The sequence below is a fragment of the Homarus americanus genome, unplaced genomic scaffold (assembly GCF_018991925.1).
Source record: "Homarus americanus isolate GMGI-L3 unplaced genomic scaffold, GMGI_Hamer_2.0 scaffold52806, whole genome shotgun sequence".
Taxonomy (NCBI): Eukaryota; Metazoa; Arthropoda; class Malacostraca; order Decapoda; family Nephropidae; genus Homarus; species Homarus americanus.
In genome coordinates this window covers 4942771-4961649 of record NW_024720773.1, presented here as the reverse complement: position 1 = coordinate 4961649, position 18879 = coordinate 4942771, and the positions used below count along the sequence as shown (strand labels likewise).

Below are 18879 nucleotides of genomic sequence, written 5' to 3'. Positions count from 1 at the left end.
TCGCAAACCACTTGTAAAATACCGAGAGCGGGTTGTCGGCCACCTGATAACCATCAGAAATGTCCAATGAGGCAACGAACCCAACATACACATATCCAACCATTCAAATGTACACGTCTTATGATTTTGCACATACAGGAGATTAGCAAATAACTAATAAGATATTCTTTTGTTTACGCTGGGAGAATACGAAAAAACCTGGGAAACAACAACAATGTGCGGGGAGACACTGCAAGGCGAGGCAGGAAACTCACTGATCACTCCTAAACAATGATACGAGTCCACACGGGCATTACCGGAACATTCTTTCGTGTAGTGGAAGGCTCCACTACTGTACATGGAGAAGCAAATAACCGGCAAAAAAAAATTCTGCTAAAAAGAATTCCATTATAAGGAATGATTACTGTACACATGACAAAGCAAAGGAAAGGCTCAGGAATACAGTGGTGAAATAAAAAATTTGATGTAAAAACCGAGTTTAATGTTTATATATATATATATATATATATATATATATATATATATATATATATATATATATATATATATATATATATATATATATATATATATATATATATATATGTGTGTGTGTGTGTGTATGTATATATAATTTTTTTTTTTTTTCCCTGTTGTATGCCACTGTGACATCCTCTGAGGCCTGAAGTTATTCCTGTAATTTTTACACTGGTTTCTATCGCTTCCTCCTGTCCTGAGAGAGTTAACTTAATAATAATAATTAACGGTTTATTGAAAAAGTTCTGCAGCCCGAAGGCTGAAAATATACATTGGACATAAATGACTTATTACATACATTGGTGGTTTAACAAAAGCCTTCATTAGAGAAAGGTAAAGGAACATACAGTGAACATACAGATTAATGTAGGTGTTGAACAGCAAACTCGTAGTGTAGTAACTCCCTCCCAGATGGTGTTAGGAGGAACTCATGTGATGTAGTACGTAGTTCCCTCAGATGGTGTTATGAGGGACCTGGCGTGGTGTAGTAATTCCCTCGCAGATGGTGTTATGAGGGACCTCATGTGGTGTAGTAATTACCTCACAGATGATTATTATAATGATTAGGACTGATATAATGCTAATGCCTTCTCTTCTCTGTTCTATACAGTATGTACAGTGATATTTACGTTAGCTGGATCAATTGGTGCAGAGCACTTCCGGGCATGAGAGATTTCCGGGTACAGTAATGAGACGACTATCTCAAAGCCGGAAAAACCCTCATCCTCAGAATTTTTCCAAGTAATGGAAAAATGTTCTTGGAAGTTCCAGAAATTGCGCATTACATCATCTCTCTAACCCGAAAAAATATCCCCCATCCCCAGAATTTTCCAGGTACTGGGAAAATTTTCTCAGAGTTTTCTGGAAAATGTGCCCTTCAGAAAATCGTTCCCAAAGCCAGAATTTTCCGGAAAGTTCCAGCTAGAGAAGATATTACTGTATGGTATATTATTAAGGTTATTTTCCTTGGTGGTTGATTTTGTGAGGTGAATAATAGAACATGAGAAACACTCATTATAATTTTAGAGTTTCTGGGGAGAGGGCCACTTTGATCCAGTTACTGCACAATATGCTCATTCTGTTATTTTCTGCTTTTGAATGCATCCAGCAAGAATCACACTGAAAGCAATTGCTGTAGTACTGTGAAGTTACAAAAGTACAAATAAAAAGAGAAAAGTAAAAATTGTGGCTGGGTAAGGATAATGAAGACTGTGTTGACAAGTGTCTACAGTACAGTACACAATAATTAGATGCAAAGAAACAGTGAGGCAGGGTGAGTCCCTCTTGCAGCTGATGCTTTTAGTATCAGCCTTACTGTTATGCTTGATGTTAAAACCTTGCTCAAATCTAGCACTGGAAGCCTTTGGTAGAGCCTTAAAAGTTTCACAAAATGACAAATAAATGAATAATGCAATTTTGGATCAACCAAGATAGATATAAGGCAAACATGTTTGTGGAACAAGTGTGTATAAATGACTTGGTGCATAGGGATGCAAATTTCAGGTATATACTTAAGCAGGCAGTGGTCTGGCACATTATGGGTCAGGTCACTATTTGGGCAAGTCAATGGTTGAGGCAGGTAGCCCCCAGCATTATGCATTGTGCACATGAGAAGTCAACACATGACCACCATAAATTTATACCACACTTTCAAATTTTAGGACCTTCATTTTAGATATTTGGCTGAATGTCCCAAGGTGTCCACAATGTTGGAAGACCAAAATTGTGAGGGTTCGCTCTAATAATGAGTTCTTTGTATTCATCCACATGCAAAGATTAATGGCACATTAGTTCAGTATGCAGTATAATCTATAATCCAGTAGAATTTGGGCAGACTTAGGAAAAGAAACTTTGGATAAAGTCAAGTGGCTTCACTCTGTGGAGTATGTCTTTAATCTTTGAGTGTTATGGCTCATTCTTCATGTGGATTAGACCAGAGTCATCATACTCTTCTTATTGGAAGAAGATAAACAGGAGGAGGCTTTGTCGTACAGATGAGGTGGAATGAGTCAACCCTGATATAATAGGCGGTCTCATATCCAGAAATATTAGTTTTATTAACCATGATTAAGGTGGGGCTTAGTGGAAGATGTGTATTCTGTCCCATCATGGGATTCACAATCAAAGGAACTTAATGTTGAATAACAGGTCATTCAGTGTTCTTCCATTTTCCTTAGGCATCTGGGCATCACAGTATTTTGGACCCTAAATAATGATGACCTTATAGAAGTGTTGAGTCACAAAAGAAAATAAATGGCAGTCTTTAAGGCTAGAGCAGGACCAGGGTCCAGATTCACTAACATGACCTTATCTTGAGAGGCTCCGGTGATGGTACGAACTGGTAATAGGCGATTCACTAAAGGTTTCAACGGCGACCACAACTATGTTTAGTTCAGTAAGCTACCGCCAGAGGGTTTTGTGGTGTATTTGTTTTGCTTCCTTGCTAGACCAATCACCGTGTCCGAAACAAACACTGTGAAGGAACATTAACCGATCACAAGTTACACATGCCTGCAGATGACGCATAAACTCACACAACTGATAAGAACAATGAAGGGACAGTAGTTTGATATAAAAGGCGGCTGAATTTCTCTGATGAGATTTTTGTTACTACAGTCTCTCCCCGACTTACGACGGGGTAAATACATAGAAAATAAAAAATGAAATGCAGTACAGTAAAAGTAATCAATAATAAACAATGAATACAGTGTTACTGTGCACTTACCTTTAATGTAGTTAGCTGAATGCACACGGGGCCCCAATAATTTTTTATTTAAACATGGAGACTACATTAATTGGATGTAGCAGAGGAGGAGACAGGGCTGGGTGGGTCATCAATGTCGCTTTCTTCAGACAGGTTAACATACAGGGGATACTTGCTTGTTGAAGGTATTGGATCATCTTTAGGGAGTGAAGAGGCAGTACTGGTGGGGTTTGAGGAGACAGCAGTGGGGGACTTCTTAAAATATACGTCCAATTTAGACTGCACAGTTTGCCTTTCCTTTTCATTGTAAATTTCCCTGTAGCAAGCAAGTTTATCTTGGATCATTCTGTCAATTTTTGCAAAACGCTCAACATTTTGGTCCATTGCGTCAAACATTTGCTTCCCCTTATTAATAGTAGCAGATGCCTCTGCCATTTGTTTCACTGAAAACTTTTTGGGGGTGCAGGTTCTTCTACATTTTGACTCTCTTCTTCCTCTGCAATTTTCTGTGCATCCAGTTCAATAAGATCCTCGTTACTTAGCTCTTCTGCTACACTTTCAACCAACTGCTTAACATCTTCATTATCAATTTCTAACTCCAGCTGTTTACCCAACTCCACTATCTTGTTACTAATCTCAGCAATTACTTTAAATCCTTTGAAACTGTTCACATATCTTTTCAGGACTCTTCCATATTCCATTCATGCACTGACCTGTAACCTCATCCCATGCTGCAGCTATGTCCTTTATACATTTCAAAATGTTGTAGTCCTTCCAAAACTCTCTGGGTGTTTTCTCACCTTCAGTAGCAGCAACAGCCTGAGCGAAGGTAGTACGTAAACATTTCGCTTTAAAAGCAGCAATAGCACCTTGATCCATGGGTTGGATGATAGAGGTAGTATTAGGTGGAATGTACACTACCTTAACATCAGGATGCAGGTCGTCCAGGTGTGGTGGGTGTCCGGAGCATTATCCAAAAATAATAAAATTTTGAATGCAATCCCTTATTGCAGACAATACTCCTTGGCTCGTAGAATGAAACAAGTCAGGAACCAATCATCAAACAGTACTAGAGTCATCCATGCTTTTTTGTTACTGCAATAAAACAGTGGTAGTGTGTGCTTGCTGACATGTTTAAAAGCCCTTGGGTCTCAATGATATATCATGAAGGGCTTTATCTTGAAACCAGCTGCATCCCCCCCCTAACAGAAGTGTGATTCGGCCCTTGAATCCCGGCATGGTTTTCTCCTCTTTGTGGATGCATGTCCGTTCTGGCATGCGCTTCCAGAATAAGCCAGTTTTGTCCACATTAAATATTTGCTCAGGCAAATAATTTCCCTCCACTATGACACTATCTACCTCCTTAAAAGCTTCGGCAGAACCCACATCAGCACTTGCTGCCTCTCCACTCACCTTTACACTGTGCAAACTGTAACATTTCTTAAACCTTTGGAACCACCCAGGACTTGCTGTAAAGTTTTGGTCGCACTCATCTGCCTGCTCCTTTAGGCTTTCGAAAAGGCTTCTTGCCTTAGCCTGTACGGTTAGAAGGCTTAAGGGTCCATGCTTTTGTATCTGATCTTCCATCCACACCACAAGTAATTTTTCCATCTCATGAATAGGACCTTGTCTTTTTTTTCATTATTATCGTTCCCTTTATAGATGCTGATCCTTTCACTACCTCACAAATTCGTTCCTTGTCCTTCAAAATTGTCGAGATCGTCGAGTGAGAGAAGCCTAGGTCGCGTGAAATGGTTGCTACCGTTTTTCCATTTTCATATTGCATTATTATCTTCATTTTCATCTCAAAAATAATTGACTGTCTTCTTTTCTTCTGAGCACCACCAGAACTCTCACATCTACGCTTGCCAGTCATTCTAAAGTGAATTAGAAACGAAAATATTGTCAGTACACAGCGCGATAACTACCGACAACAATGACAGCCAAACACCAACTGAGAATGCGCTACGGCATGGATGCTGTAGCCACGAGGCGACCCAGCCCATGCGACGCTCTCGTACGGGACGGAAACGTTTCGGTCCTAGAAAATACGCGCGTCATTTGAAAAATTTTGGTACCGACTGCGGCGGTCATATGTGCGGGTGGTTGTATGTTGAGTAGATCGTAAGTCGAGAAGTAGCTTTAATACTAAAATTAATAAAAATTAAAATAATAATAATAATACAGTGGTCCCTCGGTTAACGAGCACAATTCGTTCCGAAAGGTTGCTCGTTAACCGAAAAATTTGTAAACCGAAACCATTGTTTCAATGGGTTTTGGGGTAATTGGTTCCAGCTCACCGAAAATTACATTCAAACTAAAAATAAATGCAGTAAAGTACACCTACTTTGAGGTGTGCATGTAGAAGGCTCCTGGTTGATGATGATGATGGGAATTAGAATGGGGGTGGAGGAGAAGGGAGAAGAGAAGGCATTGGGATGGAAGAGAAGTCACCCCATGCCGCCATTTCACCCATAAAATTTTAGTTCACTTGGTGTAATTCAAGATTATTTTCTTTAAATCAACACTGCATTGCATAATATATTGTCAATATGTAAAATATATTTCAAAATGACCAATAATTTGACTGGAAACACAGAAAGAAAGCATTTATGTTGAAGAGTCTCAAACAAGATGTTCCTTCCTCTGAACTGGTAAACAAACTGACGCCAAGCTTGGTGTGTTGAGTGGCTGTTTGGCGTGCAAAAAACTAGCTTCCTGTACTTCAATTATGTTCAGTAATTGTTAAAATGACTGAAGAATTTAATATAAAACTTTTAAAATTATTGAATAGTACAACCTTCTTGATATTTACTAAAATGATAAGGAATTTAAGCCCTAAAACCGATTACTGTATTGGCGGACTAATACTACAGCTGGTGGGCAGCCAAATGCAGGCGAAAACATGTTGGGAAAAATTCGTAAGGAATTCGTTAACCGAGGGTTTGCTCGTTAACCGAAGTGAAGAATCTTGTGGAAGGTAATTTGTTAACCGAGGGATCACTGTACTGTAATACAGGTTGTATCTCTCTAGTCCGGCATTCTGTGGTCCGGAAACTCTCATGATCCGGAACAATTTTAGTTTGTCCAATAGGTAGATAGGCAGCTTTTTTTTTTTTTTTTTTTTTTACTACCTGAATTATTATTATTATAGGAGTATTAAATTTTTGCCCCTCAGGCCCCAATGTGGGTTAGTGACCTATGCCCGGGTGGGCTAATCCCCATAAAAAAACAATAACAAAGCCGCGGGAAATTAAGGTTTGTTTACATCCGGCAGTTTGGCTGCTCTCTCTCTCTCTGCTTGTCTATACAGAGTACAACATTTAACCCTTCAATATATATGAGCAGTAATTAAGTGTTGCTTTCATATTCTTATGTAGAGTAATGACAATATGTTTTCACATGTGCGCACTTGCATACGCGCAGTCTCACTTTTTTTTTTACCATTAATGGTTAGCTACTTATATTGTTCCATTTATTAACATTAAATAACATTACAGGTACTTCAAACAACCATATTAATTTTTTTACATTAATTTTACTACAGCTACAATCAGGGTCTTATTTTCTTCAGTTTTATCTGTAGAACCAATTAGTCACTGGTTTTGTAAGCTTTAACATAAACAATGCCTTGCAGCCGTCTCGTCTCATCGTGTGTTTTAATATTCCACTTATTATTAATAAATTGTATTGTTAATTTTGCACACACAAACATTAATTCAATAAAAACAAATTCAGAAACATTAATTTAAATATATATGAACAGTAAATAAGTGTTGCTTTCATATTCTTATGTAAAGTAATGACGATATGTTTTCACGTGTGCGCACTTACATACGCGATCTTTCTTTTTTCTTTACCATTATCGTTAGCTACTTCTATTGTTCCACTTATTAACATTAAATAACATTAGTTAATACAACCATATTAATTTTACTACAGCTACAACCAAGGTCTTATTTTCTTCAGTTTTATATGTAGAACCAGTCAGTCACTGGTTTTGTAATCAACGAAAACAATGCTGTGTCATTTCCTCGTGTGTTTTAATATTCTACGTATTATTAATGAATTGTATTGCTCATTTTGCACACATAAACATTAATTCAATAAAAAAGACATTCAGTAATAAACAATAATGAATCTTTTGTACATAAGAGAAATGACGCTGTTTACACGAATAAACAATAATGAATCTTTTGTACATAAGAGAAATGACGCTGTTTACATGATTATGCATGTCGTCTGCACGTTGGTGGGCCGTTCAAAGCCATCGAAATTCAATTTTCCGCCGTCAAAATTTTTATTTATTTTTTTGTGTGTGTGTGTTCCAATAAAATACGTTGAATTAAAAACTCGCAAAATTTGAGAAGCTACTATACGACATTTAACACTTCAATATGTCTTCAAAGAGACCATGATGCAGAGAAAGTGGTGCTAGTGCTTCCAGCATAAGCACAAGTCACTATCTAGGTATCCAAGAAAAGGGTGAATTTCCATGGTCCGGCACTGGTCAGGTCCCGAGGTTGCTGGACTAGAGAGGTACAACCTGTAATAATATGATTACATATTATTTATATATTTTTTGGAGCAAATGCACTTCATAAATCTTGACACAGTTGATTATCTTAAGCTAATCCCCGTAAAAAAAAAAATTGGGCCATGACATTCGCTCACTCACTGACACCAGCACCTATTGTACAGTACAGTTGTTGTGTTTTTATACCTTAGGATATATTTATGGTAAACATGATTTTGCTTGGGTGTTGTTTAATATTGTAGCTAAAACCTTAACAGGGATTAATGGGAAGTTGGGAACAAAAAAATTTGTTGGTTAAAGGTTAAAACATCTGAGACAAAGCTTGGTTCCTGTGACATCACATCAAGTCCACTGACTCAACAAACAGTTACTTGTGAGACAACACAACTTAACTTCAAGTTTTTCATGCACATATTGGATGCTTGTGTAATGGAATACTGTACAAGAATGTTGTATTGTTTTTATGTACAGTATACTATACTACACAGTAAACCCTCATTTAACCGACCCCCACAATAACCGATCAACAAATTGTTCTTGCCTACAGTTGTAGGCTGCAAACCGACAGCTCTTGCTATGTCCACAGCTCACTTTCCTTCTTCAAATCTAATGTGACACTTTTCCTTTTCTTTCTGTGACCACAACCAGTAGTGGTGCATAATACACAATTAACACTCATTGTTCTAAGGCTCAAATAAATTTATAATTGTATTTTAAGTGAATGTTGGAAGAGCATCAACCAACCACCGAACAATAACAAATATGGCGTCCTTGCTGGTCACTTACGCAGGTGAGTGCCTTTGTACCAAATTTTTAAAATTGGTGTAAATACATCATTTTCATACATACTATATTTTTTATTTTTGTACAGTACAGCATGCCCTTACAATTTGTGGATTTTTTATTTGCGGCCTTCTATTATTCATGGATGACACCCTGGATATACCCAAGAATGTCTGCAGGTAGTTTTAAAGTACACAGCATTTTCATGGCTGGGACAGGAGCCTGTGAGTTTTATGGTGTCTCTCTTGTCCCAGGTGGCTGGACCATGTGCGCTCACTCCGTAGCAGTGACAGTCCGGGTTAAACACTTGTCCATTTTGCACATGTGCTACTCTGCTCTCTTAACAACTGTGCTCCTTGTGCTTGTGATGGCTCCCAAACACCCTCATCTAGCTGCAGGAAGGTGCCCAAACAAGTGAAGAAAGAAAGGAAGGTCATATATTTCTCCCATACATATGCCTGGCAATGGGAGTGGATAAGGGGAGTGAGTGACTGCTAGTTAGGGCGTCATTTGCAGTTGTAACTCGCCTCACTCCCTGCCATATTTCACTGGATTTACTGTTATTATTAGTGTTTACTGATAAAAGAGTGTTTAATAATGATTAATCGTGTCATTATAGCTCGGTTAACTCATCACTGTAACCACCAGGCTACTGGGCCAAGCTGTGAGGTGTTATGGTCTTTCAACTCGCAATTTCGTGTAGATATACGTAACCTTCTTCATTCATTTTTACTCAGTTACATGCACACACCATCCTACAAACATATTGTGAAAAAAGTACAGTATTACACCACAATTACCAACGTCCTTCATGTTGGGTTGGTTAGATGGCTATGAAAGAAATTCTTTAAGTTTGATCTATAATACATATCAACCCAGCTGGAGCTCAGATGCCTTTCGCTGTAGAGACAGTAATTCTTAAGAGGCAACCCAACTTTAATAACAAAGCATGGAGTTGACTGGGAGGTAAACTCCCGCATTTTTTTCTGCATTTTGATGCATTCTGTTTTCTTTTTTTCTTTTTTTTATTATTTCTGAGAGAATTTTCCCATTATTATTTATTTGTGTGTGTGTGTGTGTGTGTGTCTACATACACACATATACAGTACTGTACAGGTAAAAGAAATAATTGCCCTAGGGGGAATATACACTTTGCACAAGTGTAAAAATTTAACCCCCGGTCAGCAAATTGTATTCGTGGTTTTGGTTTAGCAATTCGTGGCTATTTTTAGACCCAAACCCCCACGAATTTTAAGGGCATGCTATACCTCAATTGTCTGACTTATCAGCTTTTCCGACCTGACCTCTCCCCGTATAGGTCGGCTAAACAAAGGTATACTGCACTACAATCCAGTATATGAAGGAAAGTCGATCATTTTAATTAACTCCTTTACTATGGGGATGCCACTTTTAATATTTTAGCTGGCTAATGCCAATTGAATTACTTAGCACATATCATACATTAACTAAACTTCCTGTAATATCAAGTATTTTTCAGCCATGATGTAAACTGTACAGTAATTTTGAACTGCATTGGTTTTATGTACGGGCAGTCCCTGGGTTACATACGAGTTCCGTTCCTGCAGATGGTTCTTAAGTCGAAAATACTCGTATACTTAACTCAAACCATATATCCTATGTGCATACTGTACTTACATAACATTGTTTAAAATCCCATTATATCATAGCCTTAGTCCTTATATACTGTACATCTAAAATCACTTAATTAAAGAGAAAAGAAATATAATGACAAAATACAGTAAATGTAAGTAAAAAATAAGTCATTGGGTAAATAAACTAAAATACTGTAAATTTTAAATTAAACATTATTGGACCTCGTTCATATCGGCAGATGTTCGTAAGTTGTACATGTGTAACCCGGGGACCCCCTGTATAATGTATATAAATCATTTATTGTAATTACACAGTTGTATCATGTTTATTGGTGAAGGAGAAACAAACATTTACATGTTTAGTTCCAAGGGTTTTCATATTTTTGTGCATTTTGCTTTACAGTACAGTACAGTACAGGGTAATTATAAGGGTGGATTACCCTACCCTATACTGTAATGGTTCAAAAATATGTATTTACTGAATTAATTCAGTCCTAAGCTCCTTTGTAAAAACAGGGTTTTACTATAGTAAGTTTTCATTAGATGGACCAACATAGTAAGTTTTCATAGATGGACCAACATAGTAAGTTTTCATTAGATGGACCAACATAGTAAGTTTTCATTAGATGGACCAACATAGTAAGTTTTCATAGATGGACCAACATAGTAAGTTTTCATTAGATGGACCAACCTAGTAAGTTTTCATTAGATGGACCAACCTAGTAGGTTTTCATTAGATGGACCAACATAGTAAGTTTTCATTAGATGGACCAACATAGTAAGTTTTCATAGATGGACCAACATAGTAAGTTTTCATTAGATGGACCAACATAGTAAGTTTTCATTAGATGGACCAACCTAGTAAGTTTTCATAGATGGACCAACATAGTAAGTTTTCATTAGATGGACCAACCTAGTAAGTTTTCATAGATGGACCAACCTAGTAAGTTTTCATAGATGGACCAACATAGTAAGTTTTCATTAGATGGACCAACATAGTACTGTATACATATAGATTGACTAACATACAGTACAGGTTGACAACCCCTTTTCTGAAAACCGATTTTTTTTTTTTTTTTTTTTTTTTAACGGATTAGCACACCCAGGCATACATCACTGACCCGAATCGGGGCCTGGGGGGCGAAAATGTAATAGTAATAATAATAATTATTCATAGTAATTAAAAATTTTAATAAAAATACACCAAAATAAAATAATAATAACAATAATAATAATAAAATATAAAATTAATAATAATAATAACAACAATAATACTGTAATAATAAAATAATAATAATAAAGAAATACAAGAATGAAAAAAAGATAAAAAGTGAGAAACACGACCTAGACCTATGAATTATTATTATTATTATTATTATTATTATTATTATAATAATTCTTATTATATTTTTGCACCCCCTCCTCCAGGCCCCCATGTGGGTCAGTGATCTATGCCCGGGTGGGCTAATACACATTAAAAAAAAAAAAAACATTCTGAAAACCGAAAAATTCCGAAATCCGAAATGCCTCTAGCCTCAAGGATTTCGGATAAAGGATTGTCAACCTGTAATAAATTTCCTTTAGTTTAACCCATAATCTGTAATAACTTTCCTAGTAGACAGAGAAATATTAAAGTCTATAACTTTTCATTTAGACTGGTTGATGTTAATTAAATGAAAAAAAATTACAATTGTATTTCTTAGAAATAATGCTTTTAAGTAAATACTAAATTAGTATTGAATTTTTAAATTTGACAATTCTTAGTTGTTGTTGTTTTTTAAATACATATACTGTACTGTACTGTATAGTGTACAGTATTGTTATCAGTTCTAAGCTATGTTTTGCTTAAAGATATCAATGTTTTTAATACCAGAGTTGTTAATTTTAATAGTTCTCTTTTCTTATACTATATCATTTATGGTTTTCTAAATAAATCAAATACTAAATTTTTTATTTATTTTTTATTTATTTTTGTAATGATTGAAAGTTATCTATGTACAGTACTATATACCCTAACCCCAAGTGGCTCTCATAATACTGGCTGTTTACTGGGAAGTAGGATGTATCATACTTTCCTATTAAGGCAAGTCAGACTGATATATTAATGGCTTTGGTTACTGTATACCAATCACCCCTCCCTCCCTACTACATTGTCCCCTTATGTGTGGGTGATTAGGTGTACAATTTGCTTTCTGAGGATTAGTAGCAAAATCTGTCCAATCGTGCTCATATATGTTATTTTGAATCCAGGACCAATATTTCACTTACATTTCAGTTCCTTGAAGACATCCATCAAAAGCAGATGATTGATTTGATTTTTCCTTGTCTGCTGCTGTATATAAAGCCAAATCTTACCCCCCCCCTTAATATATATATATATATATATATATATATATATATATATATATATATATATATATATATATATATATATATATATATATATATATATATATATATATATATATATATATATATTTCATTAGCCCAATAGCATGCGGACTTCATACATACATACATACAATCAAGTCCGCGTGCTATTGGGCTTATGAAATATATATGGATCCACGTGTTTTGAAGCCAGATTTGGTAAAACATTACTCTGACCACCTATGTGATACAGGTAGTCCCCATTAGAGGTTCACGGCGCCATAAGCTCGTTGAACAGACTTTGTGTGAAATGTAACAGAGTCTAGGACTGCTTTTAGTATCCTGGTGGTCCAGCGGTTACCGTTCCCGGTCACAGTCATGGGCTAGTGGGCCGTGGGTTCGAATCCTGGTGGGTTGAGGTGTTGATTGTATATATATATATATATATATATATATATATATATATATATATATATATATATATATATATATATATTGATAAAATCACACAGGGAAAAGGGAGAAAGTAGAGAACCTTAGGTACAATATACTGTACCTCATAATGGTTTTGCTAGAGCAGCTAGACCCTAGGATTAAAAGAACTGGTCCTAAACCATGTACAGTATCTTTCTCTCTTTTTTTGTGGGGGATATTGAGCCTTTGTGAAGAGAGAATAATGGTCCTTGGACCAGCATTTGCTTGAACAAAGGTTTTTTTGGGGGGGATGGGGGAATTGGATCCTAGGACCAGCATTATCCTGGTCTATGGATCTCCATTTTTCTATAGGAAACCCTCAAAGACTGGCCCTGATTCTAGGACAATTACAAATGGTCCTGGTCCTAGGATTGAGATTAGTCTCATATTGATTCAAATGCTTTGAAATCTGGCATCTGCTCTTTGTACGAGATAGCCTAATCTTGATCCAAGGGATAGGAGAACCGGAGCATTTTCTTAGAATGGGATCGAGCTAAATTCCAGGAAAATTGACCTGGTAAAACAAATTAAATACTGTATGTACTTTCTGGTAAAATAAAAGAAATACTGCATTTTTACTTTTATTGACCTACACAAGAATTGAAATACCTGTACTATGTCCATAGAATGGAAAGGTGGCTGGAAGCTCAGGGATAATTGCAGAAACATTGAAAGCATCTGGGGATGTAGGCGTGTCAGTGGTGTCCGAATTTACTAATGCAATCATGATAGAATGTGATGTTCCGGTCAAGGAGGTTTAATGGATGGAGGCAGCATAAGCTAGTGTAAAATGGCCTTGTGCTGTCTGCAAGGAAGGTGTTGCCAAAAACTCAATGCACAATGAGTGTAGAAGGTAAATACTGTACTGTACACAAGAAGTGCTGTGAAGTAGATGGCAAAAAGACCTTCCCTCTAAGTGAAGGGAGAATGTGTGAGTAGTGAGATGTATTGCAGTTAAAGAGGATGACATAAGTACTCTTGTGTGAGCTGAAATGAGAATGGTGAAGTGGATGTGTAATGTGACACTGAAAGACAGGAGGCCCAGGTCACTGCCAAGAGGGTGGGTGGGTATTGAGAGTACTGCACTGTATTTATGAAGTTCTGCAGAAAGGCAGGTTGAAGTCATGGAGATGTTTGGGCATGTGGAGAGAATGGATGAGACAAATTGGGTTAAAAGGTGCAGGATCCTGAATGTGGAGTGGGGGAGAGTCATGTGTAGGCCAAGAATGACATGAGAAAAGGGTATATAATAGAGTTAAGAAAGTGCAAGGAACCACTGCAGCATGGAGAGCTGCCATTAGGCTACCATGGCTAACTCACGCAAGCGATGATGATGTGGTCTGGAAGTGATTTATTGGAAAATCTAGATGAGAGTAAGGAAAAAATAAATAACTTGTATAAGATGTCCGTTCAAAGGGTAAGTTGTTTACAGTCATGTCTGGTTTTGAGACTAACTGATGGAGGTGTTTGGGCATCAAATCATTCCAAGGATAATTAAGAAAATTCGCCCCCCTCCCCATACAGTGAATTGCGTGACCACTTGAACCACAAATACAATCATAGTGATGCAATCTCATGACTATGATTGTATTGAAGAGGTTGAAATGGCTTAAGCTAATTATTAAAGAAATATGAGTCGTTTTACTTGAGCCAATGAATCTTGAAATACAATTACTTGCAAACTTAAAAGTTCCATCTTGTAAATCAAGCATTACATAAATTACTTGCTTATGAACAAATATAATTAATTACACTTACAGTTAAGTAGCAATGTGCCTACAAAGTATTTTATACACAGCAGTTCAATTTATTTTTGTATTTACCGCAAATACCCTGTAGAGTTGGGTCTTCATTTGCGCGGTCAATTGAACCCGCGGAGTACCTCGTAAAACGAGAAACGCTTAAATGAAATAACAAAACATATGGGTTTAATTGAAACAGAGACTGGGCCGACCCCGAAACTTCACTTTTTCCGACACAATACGTTCCTTGTAGTAAGAATAACATCTTAATTTTATGATGGTATGCACACAATTAATAATTAAGAGAAATATCAATAATAATAGGTTTTTTAACAGTTACATTAGTAGAAAAGATGGCTGGGCACACAGGGGTGGGGGGGTTGGTTCCGAGGCAGAGGGCAGATTATTGGCCCTCACCTATATCACTTGTATCAATTGTATCACTATCCACCACAGAGGCTTGCAGGGCCACTTTGTCAAACCCCTCAAAGTCCATTTAAGTCCATATCCTCACTATCACTATCACTGACTTGGGCCGGCTGTGGTGGGTGGCGAGTGAAGAACTCGGTAATGTTTTGATGACTGGGCGACCTTGTGTGCACCCTGCCCGCGCCGCTTCCCGCGTAAATCAAGCATTTCAATTTTGGCAACGCACCGCGTAAATGACAAAACGCGCAAACCAAAATTGCGTAAATCCAGACTCAACTGTACATACAGTAGTTGTAAAATTCGTTGAACTTGGCTTAGTAACAGCGTTTCTTTAAAAAAAAAAAATGGAACGGCGTTTCTTGCAACACACCAATCTCTTATGTTTCCTTTAAATTATAGTACACTGTATTATAAGCTATAATACTATAATTTAAAGGAAATCCTTTAACTATTTTATAGAATCAGATAAATAGGCAGTGATTAAATAAATCCTAAACAAAAGGCCAAAATATTTAGAAAGCTATAAATACTGCATATACTGTACAGTATACTGTATAATTAAAACTATGTGTTTGTGTAACGTGAAATTGACCGGGAATTGGCAATCACAATGTATTCATTGGTTTCATAGATAATAAAATGCCATTTTGATTCTTTATTAATATATACTTTACAGTAAGATTGTGGGGTTTCGAGATGTTGCCTCACACTCGGGATGGGTTGGAGATAGGAAACTCACAATGTGCTCTCTGTATATATACTGTATTGTATTGGATGTACAGTGCAGCTTGGTGCTGGGAAGTGGCAGCGTAGTTACAAGTGTGGAGTAGAGAGAGCTGGTTCGGGAGCGTGTCCAGAGGAGGTGTTGCTTGCTGCGTGGCTGTAGGTAGAAAAAGGCAGGTCACAGCGAGGGGAGGTCTTATATAGCGGAGGTAGGCGTGGCTTGATAGCTGACCTCGCTTTGTTAGGCATCGCTAGAAGCCAACCTTAGACCACGAGGCGTTGGCTGGGGAATTCGAAAAGGGGTTGGCTAGTCTGCGACAAATGGCAGTTGTAGGGGAAATTTCCACTATAAGATACAGATGAGGTGATTCAGATTTGCCCCTCGAGGAGCTAGTTTATTGTGATTCAGGTTTGCCCCTCAAGGGGGCTAGTTTATTGTGATTCAGGTTTGCCCCTCAAGGGGGCTAGTTTATTGTGATTCAGATTTGCCCCTCGAGGGGGCTAGTTTATTGTGATTCGGATTTGCCCCTCGAGGGGGCTAGTTTATTGTGATTCGGATTTGCCCCTCGAGGGGGCTAGTTTATTGTGATTCGGATTTGCCCCTCGAGGGGGCTAGTTTATTGTGATTCGGATTTGCCCCTCGAGGGGGCTAGTTTATTGGGCACCCCCTTGCATCCTGTGCAAGGCAAAGCGATTACAGTGTGGGGTACGTGATGTTTTGGTTCGCACTCAGGATGGGATGGAGAAAGGAAAGTGCTCTCTGTATACATGTTGTATTGGATGTACAATGCAGCTTGGTGCTGGGAAGGCAGCATGGTTTACAAGCGTTGAGTAGAGAAAGCTTGTTGGTGAGGGTGCTCAGAGGAGGACAGCTTGTGGGTCGCCATGCTCGCCGGCGGGAGCGAGGGCCGCCAGGCAGCGGCGGAGGAGGTGGTGTGTTGTTTGCTGGTTGGTGTAGGTTGAAAGGAGAGTAGTCACAACGAGGTCAGGTCTTAAATAGCGGGGGTAGGCGTGGCTTAGTAGTTGACCTCCGCCATGTAAGGCGGCGCTGGTTGACCTAGACCACGAGGCATACACTGGGGAATTCGAGGGGTCGGCTACCCAGCGACAAAGCGTTTGTAGGGGAGAAATCCACTACAACAGCACCCAACTGGGAAGCATACGGAGTACATGCTTGTCGTGACTCGTGCATTAAGGACGCAAGTGCCCGAAGGGCCATGGGTTTTGTCAGCAAGTTACAAGTATATACAATACTGACAGGATGGTGAGTGTGTGGGGAGATTCCTGGCAGTGATGTGGGTGTGGGTGAGGAAGAGGGGGCACCTCATTCACTCTGCCAAATCTGTTTACGATACAATAATGTGACTATCACTGGTTTTACTTGCCAAGGGAACATTAAAGATTGACATAAAGAGAACGATTTTGTAGATAAGCGCTATAATCGAAAATGTCAAATAAATAGACAATTTCGTTGTCAAATCTAAAGAAATGGTTCTCGTCATCGTTTTAAATCGATTTTTTTTCAAGATCAAAGGAGTTCTGCGTTTATTAAATTGTTCCGAAAGGCTGAATTCGGATTCATAGCTGAGTTCTCGCCTGTTGAATAATGTCCCACGTTTTTTTCTTCTCATTTCTCCCCAGCCTACTATTTCGTCAAGGGCAATTGACATATTTTAATTAGAACCTCTACAAATTTTCTGAAAGTTTGTCTAGTCAAAATAATGTTTTCCTACTTTTAGCTTCGTTTGACTGGCTGTCAATGACTGTATACGCGATAATATTGACCCTTCCCTGGAGAAGATCTTTGCGATCCTTAATCCTTTCGCCTTAAATCAGCCTGCTGTTAGCTGCTTGGACAGTCGGTCACGTCTTCGTTAGGCATTGTTAAGTGCTGGGCATGTACTATGGCTCCACAATGTACTGTACAGTGCCTGAACCTGTGCCGGTGTTCAAGTCACTTAAATGATCTCCCAGAGTTAGTTCAGACAAGTTTCTTTACTTGTCTTCTAGTGGGGCTGGCTAGCTCTAGACTGGAGACTCAACTAAGCAATGTAGCCTGACTAAATCACCCATTGCCCACCTACAGGTAATAGTATAAGGCTTTTGAAACCTGAGGTACCTGTGGCGTTTAATGAACATATGTAACAATTATCAGTGAAAATTATCACCTTTCTAAATGTGTTTGCTTTCTAGAAAAAGCTGGGCAAACCGTGGACAGGTGAAGATGTCAGTTTCTACTACAGTAACCCGGAATCTGCTTGAAAAGGCACTAGCTCGCCCCTTCAGTGTCGAGGAACCTCAACGTTAGAAGAGATACAGTCATACAAGCGTAACCCTTCACCCAGAATAAACAAGAAATTTCGTAATATATTCCTGTCTGTTCTAGTTTGCCAGGCCGCTGTCCTTGGTCTTCAAGCCTCACCCCCCCACCCCCATTTCCCGTAAATCTGGGAGGACCTCCAGTCTGCACAGACGCTGTTTACGTGGCCTCCTTTTCAGTCTCTTTCGTGTGACATTTTTATCTTTCGTTCTTAACAAAACTAAAGAACTCTGGCTATTCGATATTCTTTGTCGATCATTGGTGTCTATTGTTATATAATTAGGCTCAAATTAGGAAATTCATATATGTTACAGAGGAATAAAACACTTTTATCTTAGATATCAAAATTAGTAGTGATCTTTTAGAATAGAATTGCATTAAGAGAATCGTTGGCATCGGTACCATAACCATTCTCGCGCCGACTCAGTGCTCGGTGTGTCATGGAATTTTCCAGATAAATTTTTAATAATTGTTAGCACCTAATATAAGAATATTATGAAAAAGAATCATATATTAATCAACTGATATCAGTATCCTTGTAACAGTAATATGCTAATGCCCACGACTCTTCTATTTGGTAGAACCCAAGATGTTAAAGGTCTTAAGAGAGATAATAGGCTTTACATCCTTCGGTGTAAGGGCAAAAGTCAAATGCAGCGCCTAACATT

General features: G+C 38.1%; 1 long non-coding RNA gene across 1 annotated transcript; it reads left to right on the top strand.

Annotated features, from left to right (window-relative positions):
* The first annotated feature begins 7687 nt into the window (after positions 1–7687).
* Positions 7688–11236, top strand: LOC121860917. The gene is made up of 2 exons (XR_006087949.1): positions 7688–8547; positions 8795–11236. It is a non-coding gene; the product is annotated as an uncharacterized LOC121860917 (long non-coding RNA).
* Positions 11237–18879: the final 7643 nt, after the last annotated feature.